Source organism: Podarcis melisellensis (genome assembly GCF_964234715.1).
Source record: "Podarcis melisellensis genome assembly, chromosome: 1".
Classification (NCBI taxonomy): domain Eukaryota; kingdom Metazoa; phylum Chordata; class Lepidosauria; order Squamata; family Lacertidae; genus Podarcis; species Podarcis melisellensis.
Genome location: NC_138528.1, coordinates 26,433,573 through 26,459,088, shown reverse-complemented (window position 1 = coordinate 26,459,088; position 25,516 = coordinate 26,433,573). Strand labels below are relative to the sequence as shown.

Below are 25,516 nucleotides of genomic sequence, written 5' to 3'. Positions count from 1 at the left end.
GAAATTCACACTTCCCTGAATGCAGTTCTCCAGCCAAACAATGTGTGCAAAAGTGCATATCTTAGTTTGTAAAAGAATGCATGCATTCATTAAAATAACAAAGAAAAATGCATTGCATTATGGAAAATTGCTTGCAGCAATGTGTTTGTTACTCAAAACTGCAAAAAAGAGCAGCATGTATAGAGAGAAATTTTCACTAAAATGCTGATGAATTTTCATGAGGATTTGATTTTTAAAATTGCAAATCATTGCAGAAAGGGGGAGAACTAGAGTTATGATTGGGAAAAGAAGAACCTGAGAGAAGCAAATTGGAAGATTCATCCATCCATAATCGTGAGCTAGCAGCATTCCATTGTTCCCCAAATAATATTATTTTTATATAAAGGTTTTATGGTTTTTCCTCCATCAATACTGAGACTAGGTTGAGATGCAACATAAAATATATAAGGATTTAATTTGGAGAAGAAGGGTGGATCTCTTTTCTTTTCCAGCTGGCATGGAGAGTATTTGTTTTCCTGAATCTTTTCCTCTGTCTCTACAACTCTATGAGTTTATTCTGTATATTATTTTGCTAAGATCATGGCCACTGGTCCCATCACCTCCTGGCAAATAGAAAGGGGAAGAAATGGAGGCAGTGAGAGATTTTACTTTCTTGGGCTCCATGATCACTGCAGATGGTGACAGCAGCCACAAAATTAAAAGACGCCTGCTTCTTGGGAGAAAAGCAATGACAAACCTAGACAGCATCTTAAAAAGCAGAGACCTCACCTTGCCTACAAAGGTCCGTATAGTTAAAGCTATGGTTTCCCCAGTAGTGATGTATGGAAGTGAGAGCTGGACCATAAAGAAGGCTGATCGCTGAAGAATTGATGGTTTGAATTATGGTGCTGGAGGAGACTCTTGAGAGTCCCATGGACTGCAAGAAGATCAAAACTATCCGTTCTTAAGGAAATCAGCCCTGAATGCTCACTGGAAGGACAGATCGTGAAGCTGAGGCTCCAATACTTTGGCCACCTCATGAGAAGAGAAGACTCCCTGGAAAAGACCCTGATGTTGGGAAAGATTGAGGGCACAAGGAGAAGGGGACAACAGAGGATGAGATGGTTGGATAGTGTTCTCGAAGCTACCAACATGAGTTTGACCAAACTGTGGGAGGCAGTGGAAGACAGGAGTGCCTAGTGTGCTCTGGCCCATGGGGTCATGAAGAGTCAGACACGACAAAACGACTAAACTAAACAACAACCTGAAGGAGCATCTCCACCCCCATTGTTCTACCCAGACGCTGAGGGCCTTCTGGCGGTTCCCTCACTGTGAGAAGCAAAGCTACAGGGAACCAGGCAGAGGGCCTTCTTGGTAGTGGCGCCCGCCCTGTGGAACACCCTCCTATCAGATGTCAAAGAGATAAACAACCATCTGACATTTGAAGACATCTGAAGGCAGCCCTGTTCAGGGAAGTTTTTAATGTGTGACATTTTAATGTATTTTTAATCTTTGTTGGAAGCTGCCCAGAGTGGCTGGGCAAACACTGCCAGATGGGCATGGTATAAAAAATAAATTATTATTATTATTATTATTATTATTATTATTATTATTATTACAAAATGAGAAATGTAGATATTCCTATTTGTTTTCTGCCTCAAGCAGGATATGCCTTTTTTATTTTTGGAAAGGTGGGATATATACCTCAAAAATAAATAAGTGAAACATGCAATAACTGCACAAACTCCACTTCTGCATGAGGGTGCCAGAAAGGAATATAGGAAGCTGCCTTATACTGGATAGGTCAGTTGGTTAGAGCATGGGGCTGAGAATGCAAGCTTGCAGGTTTGATCCCCGTATGGGACATCTGAATATTCCTGCATTGCAGGGGGTTGGACTAGATGAACCTCAGGGTTCCTTCCCACTCTATGATTCTGTGAGTCTGAATATCTGAAACTCTATGATTCTGTGAGTCCATGTAGCTGAATATTATCTACAATGACTGGCAGCAGCTCTGTAGGATTTTAGACAGGAGTCTCTTCCTGCCCTACTGTGATGGGACGATGAGCTGCTTGTGCGTAAAATGCAAGTCCCTCAGAGTTTGATCAGGTTTTCAAACCTCTGCCTGTGACGGAGCCCCTCCAGCATGGCTGCGTCAATCACTAGTAGAATCCGAAAGTGGCTGCTTTCGGAATCGTTTCCAACATAAAAGCTCTTTAACGGAAACACGTCGTCTGGCCTCTCGGCGTGACAGTTTCCGGCGAGGTGTGGGTGTCCCTATAGGAGGTCCTGAGACCTCCCCACTGTTTTCGCTGGAAGCGTCTCTGAGCCATCCCTCCGACTCACTTTCCCTTGGAGTTCTTGCTCGCCCTCTACTGGTTCCCTCTTCCGCTGCTACTCCTCTCTCAACCTCAGTGAGCCTTTGCGCCCCCGGCGCTTTAGATGGCAGTTCCCTGACATCCACCTCCCCTCCAGGGCCCCCTTCACCCCCTCCCGTCTCCTCCCCTACTGGCGGTGAGGAGGTAAAACCCCTGAAAGAACCTCCTTCGTCTTCCGACGTCGCGAACACTTCCCTCCACTTGTTGCTGTTCCTACTCTCTCGGTAATCTTCGTCATCGGAGTCCACTCCCTCTTCCAACTCCGACTCCGCGAACCCTTCCATTTCCTCTTCCTCATCGGTGGTGCCGAAATACTCCCTCCTAAACCTTGCTATCGGCTGAGGTTTCCTCGGGAACCTTTGGTGGAACGTTTCTGTTAAAACCTCGTCATTGACTTCCTCTGCATTCACCCAGGTGTTTTCTGACTCCGGTTCCCCTTCCCACGCCACCAAATACTCCACCTGATTTCCCTTCCACCTGGAATCGAGGATTTCCGCTACATGGTTGCGGCGTTCCCTCTCTTCCAAGGCTGGTCCCCTGACGTACTCCCCTTCACGTCCCCCCCTGTATGGTGACAGTAACGACCTGTGGAACACTGGGTGCAATTTCATGTGGTTGGGTAATCGGAGTTTGAAAGCTACCGGGTTGACCTGCTGAATGACCTCAAAGGGTCCCAATCTTCTGGGCCTCAATTTCTTACAACCCCCTTTGAACGGCAACCCTTGGGTTGACAACCACACTTGATCCCCCACCCTTATGGTTTCACCTTCCCTTCTGTTCTTGTCTGCCTGCTTCTTATATTGTGCCTTAGCCCTTTCTAAGTTGAGCTGGAGCTGATGATGGATCGCTTCCATCTCTTCTACAAAATGTTCAGCCGCTGGGACGCTCCATCTCTCCCCTCCTTCCCCTGGAAATGCCCTGGGGTGACACCCGTAATTAGCCAAAAAGGGACTCATCCCTGTGGACACATTCTCCGCATTATTGTAGGCAAATTCTGCCAACGCCAACTTTTCGACCCAATCGTTCTCTCTGTCATTGACATAACACCTCAGATATTGTTGAAGAATGCCATTTGCTCTTTCCGCCTGCCCGTTGGTTTCAGGGTGCCGGGCAGTTGAAAAATTGACTTCCACGTGCAGCAAGCTCATGAGCTTCCTCCAGAACCTGGAAGTAAATTGTTTGCCGCGATCTGAGATCACCCTCAAGGGAGCCCCGTGCAACCTAAAGATGTGTTCTACAAACAACTTCGCTGTTTCTTCCGCTGTGACTGCATGTGAGCATGCTACAAAGTGGCACATCTTAGTTAACAGGTCTACTACTACCATGATGGCTGTTTTCCCCTTGGACTTTGGCAGATCCGTCATAAAATCTATTGATATCGCTTCCCAAGGCCGTTCTGGTGTGGGTAATGGTTCTAATAACCCTGCCGGCGCCCTTCTTTCCCCTTTGGCTCGCTGACATTGGTCACACCCTCTTACATACTCCCTTACATCTTCCCTCACCTTAGGCCACCAAAATTCCCTGGTAACCAACCACATGGTCTTGTGTTGTCCAAAATGCCCCGCCGTGGGGCTATCATGCAACTGCTTGAGTACTCTCCCCCTCAATTCACCTTCGGGTATATACAGTGCCCCTTTGTAATACAATGCCCCATTTCTTTCCTCAAAACCTCCGGGGCTCTCGCCCTCCCCCCTGAGACCTCTGAGCTTATCCTGGGCATATTCATCATTTTCCGTTTCCTCTACCAGTTCTCGTTGCCCCACCAGCGCCGCCCCACACACCCAGCGGTCCTCAGGGATGACATGTCTCTCTTCGATCACCCCCTCCCCTTCCCAATACTCTGGTTTGCGTGAGAGCGCGTCCGCCCTGACGTTTTCTGGGCCTGGCACATAACAAATTTCAAAGTTGAATTTGGAGAATTCCTGTGCCCATCTCACTTGTCGTTGGTTGAGCACTCGAGCTGTTCTCCAATACTCTAAATTCTTGTGGTCGGTGCACACTTGCACCTTGTGTTGTGCCCCAATTAATAAATGTCTCCACCTCCGGAATGCTTCGTGAATGGCAAGTAGTTCCCTGTCATACACCGTGTAATTCCTCTCGGATTTATTCAGCTTCCGCGAGAAGAAGGCACACGGTCTCCACTCCGACGCACTCCTCCCCGGTTGAAGAAGGACCGCCCCTACCGCCCGGTCGGATGCATCGGTTTCCACTCTCATGGGTTTTCGTAAATCCACATGCAGAAGTTGTTCTTCCGAGGCGAAAGCCCTTTTCAGTTCTTCAAAGGCTCGATCCGCCTCTACCGTCCAAACAAATTTCTTCTTGCTGCTGAGGCAGTCGGTGATGGGCGCCGTCAAGTGGGCAAAGTTCTTGATGAACTTCCGATAAAAGTTCCCAAACCCCAAGAATCTTTGCACGTCCTTCTTGGTCTTCGGTGTCTTCCATTCCAGTACCGCTTGGACCTTGCCTGGATCCATGGCCAATCCCTTGTCTGACAAGCGGTACCCCAGGAATTCCACCTCCTTGGTATGAAACTGGCACTTCTCCAGTTTCACCCACAGCTGGTTGGCTTGCAGCCTGCCCAACACTTCTCGAACGTCCCTCACATGCTGTTCCTCATCTTCCGAATACACCAACACGTCGTCTAAAAAGGCCACACAATTCTTGTAGAGCAAAGGTCCCAGAACGTGGTTTATAAAAGCTTGAAAACACGCGGAGCCCCCTTGTAGACCGAAGGGCATAACGAGGTATTCAAAGGCTCCCAAAGGGGTAAACATGGTGGTCTTCCATTCATCTCCCTTCCTTATGCGTATCAGATTGTACGCCCCCCGCAGGTCCAGCTTTGTAAAAATCTTTCCCTTCCTTACTCTGGTCAAAATGTCATCAATTCGGGGCATAGGGAAAGCCAGGGGCTCCGACACTGCATTGAGGGCCCTAAAGTCACACACCAGTCTCGGTTTGTCTGTGTTCTTTTTGTCCACAAAAAACACTGGGCTGCCCCCCACCGCTCGGGACTCTCTGATGAAACCTCGCTTCAGGTTTTTGTCAATGAACTCCCTCAGCTCCTGCATCTCCCTGTCTGACATGGCGTACAGCTTGCCTACTGGGAGTTGGGCCCCAGGGAGTAGGTTGATTTGACAGTCAAAGGGTCTATGCGGTGGCAGTTTGTCTGCTTCCCTTTCGCTGAATACGTTGCTCAGATCTGCGTATTGCGGGGGCACCTTCCCTTTGTCCATTACTTCCATCCCGGCTAGGGTGACTCTGTCTCCTCCCGAAACCTTCCCCTCCTTGCAGTGTTCTAGGCAATGCGCTGACCCAAAGGAGACCACCCTCTGATGCCAGCCCACTAGCGGATCGTGTAGCGCCAGCCAGCTCATCCCCAAAATGATGGGCGCTCCTCCCAGGATGGCCACATTAAACGCTATCTGTTCGGTGTGCCTTGCCACCCTCATTATCATCGGGACAGTCTGTTGGCTAACTTCTCCCCCCAACAGCTCTCTGCCGTCAATCGTAGTCACCTGCAAGGGGTTGCTTAAAGGGATGGTCTGTATCTGGTGCTCAGCTGCAAACTCCTTACTCATGAAATTACAGGAGCTGCCTGAATCCAAAAGCGCCTTGACCTTTAGTGGGTGTCCGTTTGGCAGTTCTAGTAACACCTCTATCACTAAAGCGGGTCTGGGAGGTTCCGGCATGGGCACTTTCACTGCTCTTTGGCCTGGCTGCTGTGCCCCGACGGTGGCAGCCAGGCGTTGGCTTTTACTTGCTCCTTGCCTTCCTCTTCCTTTCCCCCAACAGCTCCTGCCATCCCTTGCCATTCCTTTCTTTGTGGGCAGACTCTGGCAAAGTGCCCTGGCTGTTGGCAGAGATAACATCTCTTGGCGCTCCTTCCCTCCTTCTTCCGCCCTTCACTGGGATTTGAAACTGCGCGCGCCCGCGCTGTTCCAACTTCCATCGGCTCTGCCGGCGGGAAAGGTGGCTCTGGAATGTCTGGAATGCGGAACTCCCTCCAACGGTCTCCTTTCCCTTCCCGCTTTTCCAAAGCCCTCGCCTCCTGGCGCGCTCCTATGCACAGCGCAGATTTGGTTAACTGATCCATAGACTCCGCCCTGGGCCCCCGGGAAAGCTCATCTTTGACGGTTGAAGAAAGCCCCTCTTCGAAAAGCATTTGGATGGGCTCCGCCGATAGGTCCCACCCCAATTTATGAATCAGCATAGTAAACTCAGTCCAGTACTCACGGACAGATCTGCTTCCTTGCTGGCAAGCCATTAACTGCCTTCGCACCACCCCCTGCTCAATATCGCTGGAAAATATCAGGTCCATGGCACGAAAAAACTTCCTCGTGTCCTTTAGGATCTCATTATTCGCTGCCATCAGGGGTCTAACCCAATCCTTCGCCCCGGATTCGAGATGGCCAATCACAAAAGCCACTCGCGATTCCTCGTCGGGGAAGTCATCAAACTGCAAGTTCAGAGCGTATTGCATCTCTGTTCTAAAGGCATGATAGTTCCTGGGATCCCCCCCGAATTTCTGCACCAATCCTGGCACCTTTCTGGCGAGCGGGGTGGTTTTCTCCTTTCCCTTTTCTGCATCCTGAGCCCTCCTCTCCTCAAGCCTCGCCGTTTGCAGCGCCAACTGGATCTCCAACGCCCTGTACCTTTCTTCCAGGCTTGGACCCCCTCCAGCTGCTCCTGCTCCTCCGGTTCCGGCTGGGTTGCTCATGATGCTTCTCCCTGCACAAGCTGGCTTTCGGTGACTTTCGGATTGCTGTGATGGGACGATGAGCTGCTTGTGCGTAAAATGCAAGTCCCTCAGAGTTTGATCAGGTTTTCAAACCTCTGCCTGTGACGGAGCCCCTCCAGCATGGCTGCGTCAATCACTAGTAGAATCCGAAAGTGGCTGCTTTCGGAATCGTTTCCAACATAAAAGCTCTTTAACGGAAACACGTCGTCTGGCCTCTCGGCGTGACAGTTTCCGGCGAGGTGTGGGTGTCCCTATAGGAGGTCCTGAGACCTCCCCACTGTTTTCGCTGGAAGCGTCTCTGAGCCATCCCTCCGACTCACTTTCCCTTGGAGTTCTTGCTCGCCCTCTACTGGTTCCCTCTTCCGCTGCTACTCCTCTCTCAACCTCAGTGAGCCTTTGCGCCCCCGGCGCTTTAGATGGCAGTTCCCTGACACCTACCTTACATACGAAGGATAGAACCTGTGACCTTCTGCGTGCAAGACAGATTGCTCTACTGCTGAACTACAGCTCTTCCTGTAGGGAAGAAACCATCAGGATCCTTCCTGTCCAACCAAGCTGTGTTGTAATATGGATGGAAACACAGCCATTTACTGGAGTTCAGTGCAAGTATGCATGTGCGTGCGCTCGCGTGCCTAAAAAGCAAACACCCTTGCAAGAATAGCAAATTGGCAGTAACCTGTGGCTGCCAAACTGCAATCTCAGTGAATTAATCTTTCATTTCATCTCTGGATTTACCGTAGCTGTTCAATCGGGAATAAAGTTATGATTGAATTGAGATCCGTTTACATTCATTCCTCATGCTGCCACATAATAAACACTTTTATTACCCAAGTTTCCACAGTGTATATATTATTAGGAATCACACAATTTGTCTCTGTGTTGACTGTGGGAAATCAATAAGAAGGAGCTGTATTTTTTTACAAGTGCAGAGGGCCTGAAGGAGTTTGAGGAGAGAAACCAAAGTATACTTGGGAAGAGAATTTTGTTCAGACCACATTTCTGAGTGACCCAATCCAAACCTCACCGGGGCTGGACTGCCCACGAGGCAGACTGAAGCAGCTGTCTCAAGCAGCAGAACCCCAATGGGGAGGTGTCCCACTCACCAAAAAAGTGGGAAGAACCAGCTGCAGTGCTGGCTTCTAGGTTCCAGAGAGATCTCACTGGAACCTGGCACCCACCACCACTCCTCTTGTGGTCGAAAACCATTGCTGCAACAGCACGACCCTAGTAAACATGGCTTTGGCACTGCAGGAGGCGGGGAGGAGGCGGCTGGTGCTGGATGAGGTGGCACCTGAACATTTTGCCTCAGGCAGCAAAACAGGATTGGCCACCGCTGACCCTCAGCTTCCAGTTTAATGCCTAGATCTGAACTGCACCCTTCTCCAAATTTTATGATGCATTTTTAGGCTAAAAAACTGCACAAGAAATGATTTTTTTTGTGGCCAATGCACACTAAAATGTGTATTTTAGGTGAGATTCACATTATTTAAATGCACATGGATGGCCTCCATATCTGAAGGAGATTTGAAGTGTGGTTGCACAAGAAGGGTCTTTTCAGCGGTGGTCCCCCCATTTCTAAACTGTTCTCAAGGAATTTCATTTGCTGCCGCCACTGTAGGTTTTTAGGCAACAGGTGAAGAAGACATTCTTAATCAGCCAAGCCTTTGATAGTTGAGTTAGCCTCCACTTTTGTGTCCATCTGAAAGTGGGTTGGGATAGGGCTTGTGCTGTGGTTTGAACATTTTAGGAATTATGTATTGTACATATTTAAACTGGCTTGTGGTTGATTTTCTCTCATATTTTGTCTTGTTAAGTTGCTTTGAGACTTTTTTGGGCATAATATAAATAGTAAATGTAAAAATAATAATAAAATAATGTCAATGTTTCGTTTTTGAAAGAACAAAAGAAAATAGGATGCAACTGAATCATGGTTTAATACTTGCTGTTTGGGATAGGCTGTTTGGCCATGAAACTCATGGTGTGACCTTGGGCCAGTCACAGTCCCTCAGCCTAACCTACCTCACAGGGTTGCTGTGAGGATAAAATGGAGAAGAGACTCATGAGCACCTTAGAGAAAAGGTGGGATTAATACAAAAAGTAAGTAAGCAAAGTAATGTGTTCTACCAGGGATGAGGACCTGGCAGCTATGACAAACGATGCATGAACAAATGTGGCGCAATTTTTTTTAAAAAAACAAGTGCAAGAATGTTTGATTCCTAATTTGTTAGCGCTGCTCTACAAATATGTCCAGGTAATTTGAAACTGGATGAAAATTTCAGATAGGGAACATTTCTTAAGGATGGTTATGTTATAAGAATTTTCCAGGTCATGTGGCCAGCATGACTAAGCCACTTCTGGCGAACCAGAGCAGCGCACGGAAACGCCGTTTACCTTCTCGCCGGATTGGTACCTATTTATCTACTTGCATTCTGACGTGCTTTCGAACTGCTAGGTTGGCAGGAGCAGGGACTGAGCAACGGAAGCTCACCCTGTCGCGGGGATTCGAAGCACCGACCTTCTGATCGGCAAGTCCTAGGCTCTGTGGTTTAACCCACAGTGCCACCCGTGTCCCAAAGGTCATTATATATATATATATATATATATATATATATATATATATATTCATAACTGCATATATAAACCACATGTCTGAAACCCCACAGAAAAGCAGAAAAGATCCTGAACAAATTGACCTCAAATATTTCTCTGCAAGGTCAAAGTGGGAAATCTCCCGACTGTCTCTTTCCTCACAAATCCTGTCCTCACAAAATCCTGTCTTAAGGGCACATTCAAGATATGAACAGGGTGTGAGCCTGTGACCTGTGACCTAGGTTCAGGAATTAGTTATCAAGAAGAAGAAGAAGAAGAGTTTGGATTTGATATCCCGCCTTTCACTCCCTTTCAGGAGTCTCAAAGCGGCTAACATTCTCCTTTCCCTTCCTCCCTCACAACAAACACTCTGTGAGGTGAGTGGGGCTGAGAGACTTCAGAGAAGTGTGACTAGCCCAAGGTCACCCAGCAGCTGCATGTGGAGGAGCGGAGACGCGAACCCGGTTCCCCAGATTACGAGACTACCGCTCTTAACCACTATACCAAAATGGCTCTCTCTGTTATTTTCTCCTAACGATAGAGAACCTAAAAAGAGGACTCTCTATGGGCTGTTGAGTACCCCATAAGGGAAAAAGAGCAGTTTTTTTTCTTATAACACTTACATGCTTGAATCATTCTTGGATCACAGCAAATGGAACATACCAGATTCTTAGTTTTTTATAAAAAAAAATAGAAGCATCAAGTTAAAAAGTGGATTTTTTCAAAAAAATTTTTTAATGAAAACAGGCTGCTATAAGCACATCTAGTGTGAGATACTTGGCTTGGACTTATTTGCACTCATATCAAGCCTTGGGGGAAGACATGATCTTCTTGCATTTGAAAAAAATAATAAAAACAAACAAAAGATAAAGCTATATTCTTTGCACAGGAAGAGTTAGGGTAAGATGAGCTGGAGAGAACGAGGTTATGTAAATAATTAACCTTTTGAAAATAACTCTTCCCATTCGAGTGTGCCTATCAATACAATATAATTACAAGATTTTATTCACTCTTTGCGGTAGGTGACAAAAGGTAATTTAAAATCCAAGCCTGTATTTGCATATTCGGTGGCCCTGTTCCTTCCTTGGATACCCTGACATGAGAAATGTGCCAGCTTTTCTTTCATTTACATGTTTTAAAATGGATGTTAAGCTGAAAACGAAGGCAAGTCTCCTCCAGAAGGTTTGCTGAGCTGCATCACCCCTGTCAGTTTGGTAATGCCACGATCATGCTGAGGTATGTATATAACTGAGCTGAAATGTTGATTGACTCGACTTTTAACTTTGAATATGATGGATGGAGGAAAAGGAAACTTCTATTGAGATGCTCAACCAAACTACAGAGATTCTGGCTATTTCCTGGTTCACTGTTTTAAGCACAATCCTGCTCTGATGTTTGTTTGTTTGTTTATTGTTTAATTAGCCAAAGGTCTGGGAGAAGAGGAATTATTTTTGCATGGCAGCTAAAGATATGTAACAAAGGTATCAGGCGAGCCTCCCTGAGGAGATCATTCCACAAACAGGGAGCCACTGTAGAAAAGGACGGTTCTTCATTACCACCCTGCAGGCCTCTCATGGAGGAGGCACATGAAGAAGGACTTCAGATGATGATCAAAGGATCCAGGCTGGTTCATTTGGGAGAGAGGAGTCCTTGATGTATTGCAGTCCTGAGCCATTTAAGGCTTTATAGGTTAAAACTGCAAGAAGATCAAACCTATCCATTCTTAAGGAAATCAACCCTGGAAGGACAGATCCTGAAGTTGAGACTCCAATACTGTAGCCACCTCATGAGAAGAGAAGACTCCCTCGAAAAGCCCCTGATGTTGGGAAAGATCAGGGTCACAAAGAGGGCACAAGGAGAAGGGGACGACAGAGGACGAGATGGTTGGATAGTGTTCTCGAAGCTACCAGCATGGGAGGCAGTGGAAGACAGGAGTGCCTGGCGTGCTCTGGCCCATGGGGTCAGAAAGAGTCGGAAACAACTAAATGACTAAACAACAGGTTAAAACCAACACTTTGAATTAGGCCTGGAACTAATTGGCAGCCAGTGCAGTTGGGCCAGGATCAGTGTGATGTGCTCAGACCATCTTGTCCCAGTGAGCAACCTGGCTGCTGAAATCTACACTAGCTAAAGTTTTTGAATGCTCTTCAGAGACAGCATCACATATACTGAAACCTACAGCTTACCAGAGCATAGACAACACAAGTTAGGCTAATCCTGTCCAAATAGGGCAGCAGCTGGGCCACCAGCTGTATCTGTTGGAAGGTACTCTGTGCCACCAAGGACACCTAAGCTTCAAGTGACAGCAATGGATCCAGAAGGACCCCGGAGCTACATACCTGCTTATGCAGAGGGAGTGTAATCCCATAAAGTGCCGGCAACCTCCCATTCATCTAGTCTAGGGAACCACCCAATAACAGTGCCTCAGTCTTATCTGAATTGAATTTTAGATTATTGTCTCTCATCCAATTCATTACTGAGGCAAGACAATGGTCCAGCATATCCGCTGCCAAACCTGCAGATCTAAAGGAAAAGAAGAGGTATCATCAGCATATTGTTGACGACGTACTACAAAACTCCAGATAAACCCACTCAGTGGTTTCATGTAGATGTTAAACAGCATGGGGGATAAAATTGAACTCTGAGAAAGCCCACAATGAAGGCTCTACAGAGCCAAAGAGCGCTCCCCAACCATCATCCTCTGAAAATGGCCATCCAAGTAGGCCCTGAACCACTGCTTCCCCAACTGAGACAGCCAGAAGGATACCATGGTTGATGGTGTCAAAAGCTGCTGACAGGTCAAGGAGCACTAACAAGGACACATTTCCCCTGTCCCCCTTCTGACAGAGGTCATCATACCAAAGCAGTTGCTGTGCCAAAACCAGGCCAAAACCCCAGTTGAAATGGATCTGGAAAATCAGTTTCCTCCAAGAGTGCCTGGATCTGGATTGAGACCTGGATCTAACAAGGACTGCATTACAGCAGGAGTGGCCAACATCGTGGGGTGTTGCTGCTGATCCACTTTCCCAACATTGGTGTCACTGTCATGAACCAGTACAGTGCGTTACAACAATGGCGAGGCTGGGGCTCCTCAGATGCACCACCAGAACCAATCTGGTCCGCCTACTAGTGTCTGGGCATTTTCAACATATATAGTGTGGGGAAAATTAATTCCCCCCAGTCCTCATGAATCCCACCCCCTTTGGTGAACCGGAAATTCCTCCTGAGGTGTCTTTTTTCCATTCTGCTTGGCCCTGGTTTACATTTGGGGAAAACACAAAATGCAGCTTTGGATGCTGTTTGTGTTTTCCTCCAGATTTTGTGATTTAGGATTTGCCATCCTGTTTTATGCAAAAGGTATGTTCATGCAACCAATGTGGCTTAATTAGGTTGCTTACTTTAAGGAGGTCAAAGACTTCAAGCTCTTGTGAGGAGACTGGGGAGGTGAGGAGGCTAGACATTGGCTTTATAGCCTTGGCAAACCAAACCAGGACCACCCCTTAATTTCTGAGCATGTCTATAGCTGCTTCTTTGCAGAGATGCCTACTGAGAACTAGGCAGCTCTTTCACTGCCTGACAAGTAGCTTTTTGCTCCTCTTATTATTACAGATTTGACCAGTGACAGATATTTGGAGGTGTGGGGTTGGAGTAAGAGTGCAGAGATTTTTATTATTTTGTTGTGATCCCATTTTACGACATTTTAAAATGGTGCCTGATGAAGATAAGGGCTCTTGTTAAAATAGCACCCCAGCATTTTGCTCTGCTTTGAAGCCATGAAAACTTGAAGAGACCATAAGGGCATGCATGCCCTTTATTTCAGAAGGGTTTCATTGGTGGTTCCAACGCCAATGTCTATGGCTTTTCCAGCCCTACTTCTGATATCCACGAGAGGAGTGTGGTTGGCTGAAGTCAGGAAGCCTGCACATCTAGAACTGCAGCTCCTATATGTGAAGGTCCCATTCACAAGACAAGCGAATGGATGAATGGATGGATGAAGGGGTCTCTCATACAATTAGAACTCAGGTACACTGTCCCTCCCATTCATGCCAAGTGACATCCCTTCATCCTCAACTCTCCCACCCTTAAATCCTAACAATCAGGCGACGACAGCATGTGAGAAATAGCCTAGTGGCACAGTGGCACTAGCTTTTTATTGCTTGTGAGCACGCAGAGCCATCAGTTGTATGATTGACACATAATAACACCCTTCTCGCCATAAAAGCAGCAGTTTTGCCTTATTTATGTAGGTTTTGAGCCAATAAGCTGGTTTCATAACACACTAATGTTTGCTTGTAAGCAATAAACCGAGTGCCTGTGCAATAATTCTGACTAGGAGGAAATTATTATGAGATTGGAGGCGAAGTTTTACCGTGAGCTCTTTGTAGCTGCACACCACCCCAAACAACGAGTGAAAGATAACATTGCAGATCTCTTAAAATAATGTCAAATGTGCCTTCTCTTCTGGGCATAAAGAATTTAAAACTCCTATTCTAAACGCTTATCAGGTGATTTTCACCCATTCCAGTAGCAAGCAATCTTGTGGGTGAATGACGTGTTGCTGAAATAGGGATGTTTTGTATTCCAGATTCCAAACTGATGAAAAAGAATATATTAAAGGAAACATTGCTTCTAGCAATGTGTAGAATTTGTCCTTTACTACATTGATTCACCACCACCACCACCACCATGGTGTTATTCTTTCAGTTTCATAAAAAAAATCTTCAAATGGGCACTTATATTCAGGTTCTTACACTTTGAAAATAAATAATATCACTGAAAACTGGCTGCGTTCAGATGAAATATTGGCAAAAATGGTTTAACATAGATGTGTTGAAAAGCAACTGTTGAAAATGAAGGTGAAAATTGGGTTCCACTTGCGGAGAAACTAAGTGTACCTATGGATTCAATCACTCTCTTTAGTCCTAATAGACTTGAGGGCCAAACGAACCATTCATGTAATCAGCTATTGTGTTATCCCCCTCCCCACCAAAAAACCCCTTGCTTTCCATTGTTATGAATGGGAGTTCCCTTCCAGTGCAAATAGCAGGCTTGGGGCCATTCCAGTTCTGAAGGCAAAGGGTTAAAGTTGTTCCAGCTTGTGGGTGGAGGGACACATCTGCTGTTTACATTTTCAGAACCCTTCATGCAGTTTCTAACATTGAAAATGGTATCATACTTTGTTTTCTACACATTACTGCACTGGGATGGGGGAAAATTCAGTTCTCATTTTAATGGGAACCTACCTAGCATGCCCTTTATGTGCAACTTTGTTGAATTTTGTGGTGCAGTTTTCCAACCCCCCAAAATGTGTATATTAGGGAGAAATATGTATAGAAAAGCAAAAAAATAGTGAAATAGTATAAAAATGCAGTATATTTGGCAAAATTGCATTAAAAATATGTATATTAGGAAAAATGCACACTAAAATGCTGGTGTTCATGGTTTTTTAATCAGTCAAAAATGGATGCAGATATGTGGCTGGCTGACCTTTGAGCTGTTTCCAGCAACCTCTGGTATTCATTCTGATTTGTTTGTGTAGAGGTTAGATGATGTTGCATCAAAGCATATGGTAACCTCCACTTCCATATTCATATTCCCATCACTTTCCTTATTTCAACAAGTCCAATCTTTTGAAGAGGCAGGTTTGTTGCACAAGACATTACAATAAACTACTATTGTGCAACCTGAAAACAGTAACATTCTGGGTGTTCCTTAAGAATATGGGGTGGGAGGGGGGTAATAGACTGGTTTGTCCACCCATAACTGGGTGTGCTGTCTGGTCCAAATGAAGCAGGCCCAGAATAATAATTACTTGTTCAAACATGCAACATAGCAGCTAATTCATCAATGTGTTCTCACTCTCTGATTGAACAGTCCCTGCCAGTTTCATCCTATGGTCGCTGCTCTTTGGTAGCATTAAACTGATTGTGCAAAGGCATCTTCCTGCAAAGCACCTGAGACTGCTTCTCATTCAGCTACTTTTGGGGGAGGGTTCGGCAAGCATATGGAAAAGTCAATAAAGCTGTGAGAAGGAGCTATAGCTGCTGAAGAATTACTTGGTTCTTTCCCACTAAGATAACAAGGGGTGGGGGAACAATCACACCCCTTATTCAAACGCATTTCTACCCTCTGCCTTATTTATTTTATGGCAATTTAGGAAACAATTTGCAAATGCTCACCTCCGAAACAACTGCTTTGGTGACAGCAAAGAGTTATTGACAAGCAATTTACTTTCCACTCCACTGGTTTAAAAATAGAAAGTAACCAGAAAGAGAGGACGAAAATCCCCGCCTCACATATTGCCTGGGGCATATGGGAGATATTGTAGCTCAGGCCATCTTTTTCCAAAGCTAATTTAAATTAAGAGAACCGACATCCCACCTGTTCTGTGGTACCTGAGTTTCAGCTGAAACCTGCGAGAGATGAACCTTAGGACCACCGATGTGTGACTCCTTCCATCCCTCGCATAAGTGGACTGTTATTACCAGCATGGTAGAATTTAATCAGCAATGTTTTCTATTGTCTTGGCTCCCGGAAGGTGTTTTGTGATGCAAGGAGAGAGCAGATTATAAGTTTATGGAGGAGACTTATTTAGATTAAGTTGCTGTTTAAGATCCAATAAAGCCAAACGAGGAGGGACCCATGAAAGTTTTATGAGTAAATAGAGGAATGGGGGCTCAGCGGAAGTTCATCCTCGGAGGTTAATTTCTTCCTCTGCAGTCTTTTGAACTGCAAAGGTGCAGCCCCTCCCTGCAGCTAAAAGAATCCTCAGTATCATGGAAATGGGCTTTTTAGAGGATGTATGCCACAGTGTGCATGCACACCCATCTTCTGAACCCAATTCACTTCTCCCCTTTAGGTGCCTGTCAGGGACTGACTGAAGAGGAATGGTGGAGACCACCCCCCTCCTCCTGCAATTCCCAGAGAAGAGGGAGACAGTGTACATTTACAGCAGTGGTTTGCAGAAGGTCCCAGTTCAGAGGCTGCAGAGGGGAGAAACTGGGAAATATTGGGAGAGGAGCAGGAAGAAGAAGAAGCACCAGGGGAGGACAGCTGACAAACTCAGTATCTTTAGAAAGCATTCCAGATCCCCACTCTTCCAGGACCCGGCAGGCATTGAAAGCAGGAGAACAGAAAGCTCTGAGGCAGATGGCACAGATCAGCCAATGTAGGGATGATGTATAATAGGAGAGATGGAGGGGGTGGGGCTTTACTCTGAGCAACACCATTATCCAAGAGATGGCATTTCTATGTCTCTCTCTGTGAATATTGAATACATAGCTTCTTGTCGTTTCATTACTGGCAACCTGCTGTGTGGGAGGGGGGTCAGTTTCCCTGAAGCCTGACAGTGCCTGACAGAATGGAAGCAATAGGCAAGCTGTTGGCTTCCCTTTCTCCTAAGAATGTTATAAGAGTACTGATGGGTCAGGCCAAAGACCCATTGAGTCCAGCATGTTGTTCTCACAGCAGCCAAACAAAATGCTTAGGGGAAGCACAAGTGCAGGACCTGAATGAAACAGCACTCTACACACTTGTGATTTCCAGCAACTAATATTCAAAGGCAAGACAGCCACCAATAGCGGAGGTGGCCACCAATAGAATTAACCTCAGGTCCAGCCAGTGGTGGGCTTTGCTGCTTACTGCTAAATAGTGCATTCAGCTTCTTGGGTTTGGGTGATTTGAAGAGAGGAGGTATAGGGTTGTTGTTGCTTTCTAATTTTCTGATACTTTTCTGCAACATGGCTTCCCATCCAATTAGGACTGCAGGGTATTTGCAGCTGGACAGCCCTCATTACTGCTATAGTGCGTGAGTTGAGCTGTAGGCAGTCGCCAAGTGAAAGTTGGGTACCATGTGCTAGGAGCTGGAAGTAACAGCCTGAATTCAAATCAGAGGTCCAAGAAGCCAAGCTGCTAGTCCTGATTGTTACATATGCACCATTCCAAGTTCAGAGGCAGGATGCTACTGAATGTCATTTTCTGGAGAGCAGTAACAGGAGAGTCTTACTCCTGATGAGATCTTTACTTAGTCCTTGCTTGTGATCAGGCACTTCTCTGGATGGGTGAGTTTCCATCTGGCATTTAAGGCGCCACCTTTTCTGCAGGCTTGAGACCCACTTAGCCTCATTGACAGATGGGGAACTCACCCTGGGCTCAGATTGCCTCTCTTTGGCCTCATTGCAGGATCCTGGCTCCTTACTTCCACATGGAGCCTCCCCCAAGGCTTGGTGTAAGGCTTGGTTATCCTGGCCTTCTTCTGATGAGGATTCCCATGGCTGAGGCATGACACTGGGCAGCCAACTGTTAAGGATCCATTGAAGATCCTGCTTTGATTGAAAGATCCTCCATATGAACTGACCTGGACCCTGCAATCATCACCTGAGGCATTTCTTCATGGGCCTACTCCATGAGAGATCTAGATGGTGGCAACACAAGAATGGGCCTTTTCTGCAGTGGCTCCCCATTTGTGGAACGTTCTCCCCTGGGAGGCTTGTCTGGCACCTTCATTACATATCTTTAGGCATCAGGCAAAAACATTTCTCATTAACATGGCCTTGGGCTGATTAACATTCTATGTCCTATGAAATGTATTTGTAGGAGGGGGTTATTGGTTTGTTTTTATTATTTTTGTGTTCCCATTTTGTATTCATATTTCGTGCAGCATTCTATGATCTTCAGCGATATACAGATTATTATTATTATTATTATTATTATTATTATTAGGGTTTGGACTAGAGGACCTTCAAAGTTCCTTCTAACACTATGACTCCTTTCCCTCCCCATGTTTCATTACACAATAGCCCTTCTCTCATGGCACACTTTTGGAATTACAGGTGTATAAAAGTACGGCAGAATAAAGCAACTGAAGTGTACTGTACTTCAGCCCTTGGGAGCTAAAATAATGGCTCAAATTTGTCCTTTCCTTACCAATCTAATCATTTTGCAGGCATCGTGTTCCCTTAAAAACCTGCTTTTTGCACTGTTTAAAAGCCCATCGATCATTTTGCTCTTATGCCGCTTTGCAATTGAAATAAAGTACCGAACACCAGAGCGTCTGCATCACAGCATTTGAAAGGTACAACATTACATTCAAGTTATTGTATTTAATAAGCCATGCAACAGATTGAATGGCTGACATGCCAAATGGCAGCTTGCAGAGCTACTACATGCAGGTTTTTTAAAAGACCGTCTATATAATACCTCTCGGAATGAGGGTTTTTGTGACAGCACCATCTCCGTTATTATTGCCATAGATTATCCCCAAAGCCATACATTTTCTCTGAAGCACCCTTGCAAAGTGACTTCTGTCTTCCACATTCAGCCGCTAAAAAACCAAAATGAAAATTTTGAAGGGCAATGTATGCATGCAAATAACTTCCTGCTCTTAAATATGAAAGAGAGTGAGAGACACACTCAGAGAGAGAAATCCAGCAGCCTAGTTGTTTTTCTACAGTAACACCCTCTACTTAAGGGAACTAATGAGAAAAAATATATTTCAATCAAGTTCAACTTGAAGGGAAATTTTACATTCTGATGGGACTGGTGGCAGCGGGGCTGGCTTGAGTTGAGAAAAAGCCTGTTGGCTATAACACGCCACATGTAATTTTCAAAGCATTATCAAAGACCTTGTAAGAACCTAGAAGATTTGTGCCTGCAAGCCTTCTTTTCGATTCCTCAGGAAGCAATTTGACTGCGAGACTAATAAAGCACTTTGTATCCTGTCTATAAAAGCCCATTTTGAAGCTGTGGCCTCTTTTTGTTGCTGTTGTGTATGCTTAACATACCTCTGCTCCATCCGGTCGCTGAGCCTTTGCATGTGGGTAGGAACGGCACAGTTTAGACAGACCGAAAACAAGGAAGGCACAGGAAATTGGATATTACAACCATTGTTATTATTTTATTATTTATTATGATGGCCATAGCTGAAGGAAATTGTTTAATAGGTCTCAGAAGGGGGGGAGTAGCTGTGCCAATTTCCTCTCCATCTGCTTGACAGCCTTGAGGCCCGTTTAGACATTTGTCAGAATGCACTGCTAGCACTTTTCCTGGTTAGAACTTCTTCAGGCTGCCGTTCGAAACTGTGTGTGTGTGTGTGTGTGTGTGATGGTGGGACACTTTATCTTTGCTGTTGATGCTACTGCTGTTGTGAAGTTTGGGGGCAGAGCACATATACCATATAGTGCCCTGCCCCCTAAAGGGCTTACAGTCTAGAAATACGCACAAGAGACACAGAGGAAGTAGAGGGAAATGCAGAACTCGCTTTCCACAAGAAGCAGCTATGGCCTCCAACATGGATGGCTTTAAAAGCTTATTTGACAAATTCATGGAGGATAAGGCTATTCATTAAGGAGGGACGCGGGTGGCGCTGGGGGTTAAACCACAGAGCCTAGGACTTGTTGATCAGAAGGTCAGTGGTTCGAATCCCCGTGACGGGGTGAGCTCCCATTGCTCGGTCCCTGCTCCTGCCAACCTAGCAGTTCAAAAGTACATCAAAGTGCAAGTAGATAAATAGGTACCGCTCCGGCGGGAAGGTAAATGGCGTTTCTGGTTCACCAGAAGCAGCTTAGTCATGCTGGTCACATGACCCGGAAGCTGTACGCCGGCTCCCTCAGCCAATAAAGCGAGATGAGCGCCGCAACCCCAGAGTCAGCCACAACTGGACCTAATGGTCAGGGGTCCCTTTACCTTTACCTTTTTAAGGCTATTCATGGCTACTAGCTATGATGGCTGTGGTCTGCCTTCATGGTCAGAGGCAAGTTGCTGGAATCCATAAGAGCAGAGAGGGCTCTTGTGCTCAGGTTCTGCTCCTTGGTTTCCCATAGGCATCTGGTTGGCCACTGTGAGAACAGGAGCCTGAACTAGATGGGTCATTGTCCTGATCCAGCAGGTTCTTCTTCTGAGAATTTCTCCTGAATAGTCTCACCATTTTTTATTTCTTGGGTGGAAGACACCATTTCCTTCATATGTTGCTCCAGAACAATGCTAGGTTTATGGCACTGTGGAGGATGCAAAACCGGCCTGCTTCTGCCACTAGTTCCATGAGGAGCACTCATGTTTTGTCTACACAATTCATGCTGAGAGCAATGGCACATCATCAGGTATCATTGCAGCAAGCAGGAATCAAAGGCAGGAGCCCCATTGAGACCACCTATCATGGGATGATGGTGGGAAGTGGGAATGAGTGACAGCCCCTCCCCACAAAGAAAAAAGTCTCTGCATGTAAAATTTGTCCATGAATCTGTGCAGCTCAGGAGGGGCAGAGCCAGGCATCAAGATAACGACTCCTCTGTTTGCATTCTCTTAGCTTTGCTGTTTGTCTGATCAAGTTCAGACCCTCCAAGTGTCCCTGTTTTCCAGGGACATCCCTGATTTAGAGAAGTCATACCAGTTTCTGATTTTATCTCAGAATGTCCCACTTTTCTGTAGGATGTCCCTATTTTCTTTGGAGAAATGATGGAAGGTATGCAAGTTTTATGTAATCACTCTGGGGACACATTTATACCATATGTTTGAAGCCCTTTAAGCAGTCATAACTTCCTCTGAAGAATGCTGGGAGCCGTAGTTTGTTAAGGAGGCTGAGAATTGTTAGTATGCCACTATTCCCTTTATAGAAGTACAATTCTCAGTGTTTCATGTGAAGAGGGATTGACTGTTAAACCATTCTGAGAAGGGTAGCTCTCTGAGGGGAATAGGGGTCTCCTAACAACTTCCAGCACCTGCAACAAACTGCAGCTCCCAGAATTCTTCAGAAGAAGCCATGGCTGCTTAAAGTTGCACCATTGTCACCGCTAAGCTAACCCATTTTGCTGCCTGTTTTAAGTGGTGCCAAAATGCCCAAACTTAAAATTGCTGTATCATTCAGAAACCAATTATTGCCATAATATATTCTGCCCCCAATGGGACCTGATTATTGTTCTGATGTATATTTTTAGAATCAAAGGGACAATCCCATTAAAAATCCTTAGGCAGCCTGGACATTCTCGATGCAGGTAAACAAACTATTCAAACCCTGGGCTGGCTATTTGAATATAAATATTTTCTTCTGGTTGGGGACAAAGTTCCACATTGAATCTTCAACATGAAGAAAGGAAGATTGTTTCCAAATGGGAGAAGAATACTAGTTGAAAAGCCATGTTTCCTTTTTTAGAGACTAAAGAACACTTTGAAATGTAAATGTTCAGTGTGGAGCTCAGGGAACCCAAGGTACCAATGATTGCTATTAAATATAATAGGTTTTTTTCCTCCACCTAACTCTATACTTATAAAGCCATAGTTCTGAAAATTTAATAAAGTCTTTAACCAGAAGGAATAAGCTGGTTCTGAAGGGAAGGGCACAATCAATGAGATAATCATGCCTTTTACAGCTTTTCCATTCTCTTAAATTTAATTCAGTCATGACTAGGGATGGTCAAATCTGTCAGTTTCAGTTTCTCATTTTGCCAACCTTAAATCCACTTCTCTATATTTCCACATCACTTTGCATTTTTATTAGTAAAAAAAAGTCATGAAAAAGCATCAACATTTTAGTGAGCATTTCTCCTTATATATATGTTTTTGTATGCAATTTTGCAAAACAATTTCCCCTAACATAATGCATTTTTTATGGTATTTCCACAGGCATATGTGTATTACACACACACACACACACACACACACACACACACACAACTTGTGTAACATGGCTTGAGAACTACACTGCAACATACAGGGAAATATGTACAGTGGTACCTTGGGTTACAAACGCTTCAGGTTACAGACTCCGCTAACCCAGAAATAGTACCTCGGGTTAAGAACTTTGCTTCAGGATGAGAACAAATTGTGCTGTGGCGGCGCAGCTGCAGCAGGAGGCCCCATTAACTAAAGTGGTGCTTCAGGTTAGGAACAGTTTCAGGTTAAGAACGGACCTCCAGAACGAATTAAGTACTTAACCCGAGGTACCACTGTATAAGACTATTTGAAGGATAGTTGTGCTTTGGTTCTTGGATTTTGTCGGGAAGTGTGATTTAGATAGGTTCACCTTTCAATGCAAAATTGGATGGAATTCCCTCCTCATGTCTAGCCATCACTTGATACTTAGGAGGCTACAGTCAAATCCTTCGTCAGGGCCAAAATTAGTTCTGCGACATCTGACATGACAATGAAGGTTTCATACACATTCAAGACACACTTTTAGATACAAAATATCTAGTCTTTTGCCCAGCTACATTTTTACATTCAGAAATCAGGAGTGTTACAGTGTCAAAAAAGAAAAAGCTGAGTTGAGAATCAAATCAAGGACTATGTTTCTCTTTATACAACCAACAGGGAAGGGAGACAAAATGGCTTTATTTATCTATTTTAAGTTCAGACTGGCAATGGCAGCCCCGGGGGTTTATGGGGCTCCCTGCAGGCTTGATTGTCAAGCCATTGTTCTCTTGTTACCTGGCTTTTGACTCACTGAATGCTCACCTGAGGGAGAGATACTGACTCCCTCCCCCCCCCCCCCCGCGAGATATGGCCCTGACTTCATAAATAGAAAACTACTGCTCACCTGCAACATTTGTAATGACTTTAGCAACAGAAGCAGTGTTGAAGCTTTGGTTTGCACGAAGCTTTCTAAAACTGGTAGAAAGGTTGAGCTCCAAACAAGACTTTCTTTGAAAGGAGTTCATTTGCTCAGATTACCCTCTGGAGTGCAAGGGTTTGCTTAACACTGGTTGGAAAGGGCTGGGTGCAACCAAGAAATTGGCTTCATTTGCTCAGATTAGCAGAACCTTGGCAGGGAAATCAGCATGTAATCTAGTACAGTGGCCTCTCTGTGGCTACAACTGATGTTGTGTGACTCATTTCTGGTTAGGGAATCATGGGACTGCTAAAGGAATCATGATTCCCGAGCTGGAAAAAGTCATATTCTTCACTGGCTACTTTCAGACTTCATAAAATTCCACCTCTCCCCACTTCCCTCTGGTGAGTCTTTTCTGCTATTCTTGAGCAAAGAGAGAGTACCAGGGAGAGGGGATTGACACCAGCAGGGAGGGCTCATACTAACTCATGGGGATTTTGCAAATCTGACTATAATTGAGCACTCACAAATCCCCTCAAGACTTTGTGCTGCTCAATGACTATGCTTAACCTTGTTGGGTTTGTGAACTGAGGAGGGTGGTGAAGGGCTATAGTCCAATGGTGGAGCATCTGCTTTGCAGGCAGAAGCCTCCTGGTTCAACCCCCAAAAACTCCAGGTAGGAATAGGAATGTTTTCCTTCTGAAACCTTCAAGAGCTACTGTCATGAATGAGCCAGCTCCCAGGGAAGGTTTACAGCCAGCTCCCAGGGAAGGGTTACTGCCAACTGAAGAAAGCAGCCAGGAACAGAGAGCGTTAACTGCCATGCAAGATGAGCATCAGCCAGTGCCAACTCCCCTTGGAATGCCGGCTGATAAGGGAATGGCTGAGGGCAAGCCAGAACGAGGGCAAAGCTCACCGGAAGCACAAACAGGTGGGAAAGAGTTAAGCAACAGCCTCTCAGAGAATGGGGAAGAGGAGGGAGCTGACCCACTCAGTATGAGGTCTTGATGAATGGGAGGGCTACAAGATAGGAAGCAAAACAAAAGAAGCATGAAGTGAACGCTCAGTTGCTTCTGATCACACCGGAAGCAGTCCTCAGAAGGGTTATCTTGATTGATGATGGTAGAGGCTGTTTTAAAGCCGTCCGGAGCTATCTGTTTGTTTTGACAATAAAGTATCATTTTTAATTAACTACGTTCACTGTGTTATCAAGCGGGGAACTGGACTCCTGACAGCTACTGACAGTTAATATAGACAATCAGAGCTAGGTGGAACAGATGCCTATGTTTGTATGTGTTCTGTTACCCCTGCTGATATTGTGGTTGGGAAAGAGATGCAGATGAACTGAAGAAACTGAAAGCTTCAGCAAACTGTGTATGTTCTAATTCCAAAACTAATCTGATAAATTCTCCTAGTTAAACCAAAATATAGGAGAGAAGAATTTAGAGCAGTGTGAAACCAATAAACGGAATAAAACAGAGCAAATTCCTTAATCTTTCAGGCTAGCATTAAAGCAGACCTTCCACATGTTTTCTATCTGCTTTTTAGGGTGTCCACAGCACCCTAAACGCCTGGTGAAAAATCCTTGCTAGCTGTCTAAGCTGATGTTGAGACTTGGACTGCTTAACCACCCAGGAGTTTTAAAGCAGGGGGCAAAATAAAGATGAGAGGCACATAAATTAATAACACCCTCATACTGGAAGAAAACCAACTTATTCCAGTTGACACAGTGGCTAACTCCCTCTGCCTTCTCCTACAATGCTTTGATTTTTGACACAATAGTTGTCAAGAGGACAGGTATGCAACATTGTGAAGGTTGTGCCTTTTTGTGGTCTTCCCTTTGCAGGAATATACAGACTCAACATAGAACCTGCCTTTTTCTCCTATCCCTGATAACCGTGGATCTTGACAGCTTGCTGATTCTCCTACATTTATTTTCAAAAGCATAAATACATTTTTTTTTATTTGCTAGCTAAAGGACCAAATCTAAATACCTAGTAATTTATCTCAGAAGTGAAATCATATCATGAGTAGTGTTTCCTATAATTGCTTGCACTAGAGGGATTTATGCAGGTGTAAGGTGGGCAAAGAAAGCTATTAAGTATTCAATGATAGTGATTTCGTATCAGGCAGGTAAATTGTTGTATTTGCATTTCTTTTTCTTTCCTCTGAATACCCAGTTTTCCCCAAAATTCCTTAAAGTAAATTTGCAGTTGCAGATACTTGCAGGCAATACAACTGGAATACACTGGAAGGAGTTTTTCAGTATATCCTTTGTCCTTTTAACACTAA

At 45.2% G+C, this 25,516-nt stretch overlaps 1 long non-coding RNA gene across 3 annotated transcripts in view; it reads right to left on the bottom strand.

Annotated features, from left to right (window-relative positions):
- Window positions 1-25,516, bottom strand: part of LOC309372761 — a 92,590-nt gene that overhangs the window by 15,052 nt on the left and 52,022 nt on the right. The window lies entirely within an intron of this gene.